Genomic DNA, 3,555 nt, shown 5'->3' with positions numbered 1-3,555 from the left:
GGTTGCCTTAAAGAACATTCCTAAATGATTTTAATTTTCTAAATGAATCGTTGGCTTTTGTATTATTCACCTAGTGTATTTCTAAAATGAAAACTTGAGGCAACTTCAGTGTATCCAGGAAAATCTTTGTATGTATTTAGGTGTCTGCACACATTTTAAACCCTACCTTAGTGCTTGGTGTCAGGTCCTGTGTATTACTATTACTATTTGTATGGTTTCATTTTCTTCTTTTTGTTTTCCTTTTCTTTTTCTTGTTGTTTATGTGGGGTAAAGTGAGTTCTGGAAACACTAGGTGGGCCACAAAAAGTAAAATATTATATAATGGAGCAAGAAAAAAATTTTTAATAAAAAAAAATAAAATTACAAATTGAAAGTTTTAAATTATACATATTAAAAATTGAGGGACCAGCAGCTGGAGTATGTCACTGGACTCCCATGTAGTCGACTGCAGTTCGAGTCCCAGACCTGGTGGCTTAAACTCACACCAGGTGCATGTGTCCAAGATCCTGAGAGGAGAATGGAGGAGAAGGGATTGTGGCGTGACCATCCCCCCTGGGGGGTAATTTCTCGCTTTCTGTCTCTCTGTCTGTCTCTGTCTTTCTGGAGAACGCACATGCCCTATAGGAAAAACAAAATTGAAACTCTCTTTTTCTTAAAGAATTTCCCTTCAGATCTTGCATTACCTATTGTCCTAGAAAGCAATCTTTTTCATGGCTGTGCCTATATGTGTGTGTGATGTTTTTTGTTTGTTTGTTTGTTTTTGTTTGTTTGTTTGTTTGAGAGATTTTCACTGTAGGGCGCGTGCGCTCGCCAGACAGACAGAGAGAGACATAGAGACAGAAAGCGAGAAATCACCCCCCGAGGGGATGGTCACGCCGCAATCCCTTCTCCTCCATTCTCCTCTCGGGATCTTGGGCACGCACGCACACGCGCCCGGCGTGAGTTTTAAGCCACTGGGTCCGGGACACGAACCGCGGTCGACTACGTGGGAGTCCAGCGACATAGCCATTACGCTAACTGCTGGTTCCCGTGTGTGATGTTTTTAAACAAGGATTCACCAAGTCAGAATCCTCCTGCCTCATCCTCCCAAGTAGCCAAGACCATAGCCATGAGCCAGCACACTGGCTCTTTCAGACAAGGTCTAGTTATGCTGCAAACCGGCTTACAGTGCTCCTGCTTCAGCTGCCTGGCTAGCTGGGACCACGGGCTACTCCGCCACACCCAGCTTTTGAGGGTCAGCAGGGAATCAAACCCAGGCCCCCCATGTGGCTTCAGCCTGCTGGGCAATCGTATGCACCATGCATTACTGCGTTGGGCTGAAAAGCAATCTTGACACCCTCAAGTATTTGGGTCACTTTCCGTTAGTGGAAATTAGTCCCTGTGGTCAAAGTTATGTCAGACCAGCTAGGACTCTCCTAGCCGCTGCTCACAGTTCAAGATGCTTTCATTCCTTTCCTTTCTCTTTGCTCTGCTTCTACTCTCACAAAATCCCCTCACTGGGAACCAGCAGTTAGCGTAATGGCTATGTCGGACTCCCACGTAGTCTACCATGGTTCGGGTCCCAGACCCAGTGGCTTAAAACTCATGCCAGGCGCGTGTACGTGTGTGCCCAAGATCCCGAGAGGAGAATGGAGGAGAAGGGATTGTGGCCATGGTCATCCCCCCTGGAGGGTGATTTCTCACTTTCTGTCTCTTTGTCTCTCTCTGTCTGGCAAGCGCACGCACCCTATAGTGAAAAACCTCTCCAAAAAAAAAACAAAAAACAAAAAAAAAATCCCCTAGCCCTTGCCAGGCACTAGGGGGCAGGAAGACGGGGATCTGCTAGTGAGAGTCTGCTCATGGTTTGGAGTAGAAGAGCACGGCCCTTCCCCTCTCCCAGTGCTCGCACCGAACACTCGCAGCGTCTGCCCAGCAGCCAGCACTCAGTCCTCCGTCCTCTCCTCTCCACGAGCACAGCACAGACCTCTGTCCTCAGCTCCAGCCCAGGGGCCGCTACAAATGCTGGTTGCAACACTCCGGCTGGTTTCATTTACATTTTCACTTCACTATTCATTTAGTGAATTTATGTCTCTGTGTCTCAAGTTGCACCCAAAACAAACACTCCCTACCTCCTGCTATTATGGGCATGTGTAAATCTATTACAGTATTGAATAGTGCGATTAATGACTCTTTTTAGCAGTTGAATCAGCGGGTATGATAAAGCCTGTCCTTTTTCTCTTTCACCCCCAGGACAAATGAGGTCTCTCCTTTTCCCTTCAGCCTGAGAACACCTGCAAGCCACGGCAGGCTTTCTTCTGTGTGTAAGGCCCACCTGGGTCTGCAGTTTAGTCCACCATGGCCTCTCCCTCCCATTAGCTGACGTACTCTGGAAAATGGCAATGAGACAAGTGATGACCAGTTATGAAGGTGAAAGAACTGGCAGTGCCACCGAAGGGCTGGAGAAGGACACAGGTAGGTGACAAAGCAGTGAGCACTGTCACAGAAACGTTCCAAACCATGACAGAGGGCAAAGGGTATGAGAAACATCAGCACTTCCTGGGACCGTAACCACAGAAAGTGTTCAGAAGAGGATATTCTGGGGCGCTCCTCACCCCCTCGGGTGACTGGTGGAACAGAAAAGCAACGACCGGTGACTGTCGTTGTGTGGGGAGTGTGGGAGTGAGGCAGCCAGCCCACGCGAGCACTGACTGGCCCGTGGTCACTCCGCCCAGCCACGGTGGGTGCCCATGGAGATCTCCTGATTGTCCTTCGAGGAAGAATGCGTTGCTCCAGTGGCTGGATGGCTGTGGGCACGCAGACTTCAGAGTCAGCCCTTTCAGGGGTTGTCTTAATTGCAGAGAGTCACCCCAGTGGCTGGTCGAAGCAGTAATAAAAAGGCCCGATTGGGCCCACTATTAAGGCCCCACTTTAGTTCCTGAGCTACCTCGGGGGTTAGCTGAGGTCGTCAGACCTGCATTACAGACGATCTTCTTGTTCCTGATCCTGCTTCTCCCCATTCCATTCCTAGGGTCCTGAAAACTAAACTGTCTCGTTCATCTTCTCAGGAAACACGAACTACAATGCAGTCATTTTAGCTCAACTCCAGGGGAACAACTTGAGTTCTCTAGGCCAGGGATTCTCAGACCAGTGCAGGTCCTGAGCCTGGTAGAGGCTGGGCAGCACACCAGTGCCATACAGTGCGGATGGGTGTCAGGCAAGCTGCCTGTGTGTTTGCGGCTACTTTGCGTCACTCCCTTGCCGCCTGGCCTCCACTTCCTGTCAGATTAGCGATGGTATTGGATTCCTACGGGCATGTCAACCCCGTTACTGTGTGACGGATTTGTTGTGGTGATGGTAGAAAGGGAGTGCATAGTGGATGTGGTGCACTTGGGTCACCCCAGGACTGCCACTCCCCTTCCATCCCTGTAGCCATTGTCTTCCACAAGGCCAGTGCCCGGTGCCAGGAAATTTGGGGACCGCAGCTCTAGGAAATCACAGGGTGATACTATCCACTTTACCGAAGACTGGCTCAGAAAGGGACATTCGTGATTGAATTTTGGCAGAATGGACAATGAA

This window comes from Tupaia chinensis, unplaced genomic scaffold (genome assembly GCF_000334495.1).
Source record: "Tupaia chinensis unplaced genomic scaffold, TupChi_1.0 Scaffold000364_1, whole genome shotgun sequence".
NCBI classification, from domain to species: domain Eukaryota; kingdom Metazoa; phylum Chordata; class Mammalia; order Scandentia; family Tupaiidae; genus Tupaia; species Tupaia belangeri.
The sequence above is the reverse complement of the archived record's forward strand: the minus strand, read 5'-3'. Positions refer to the sequence as shown.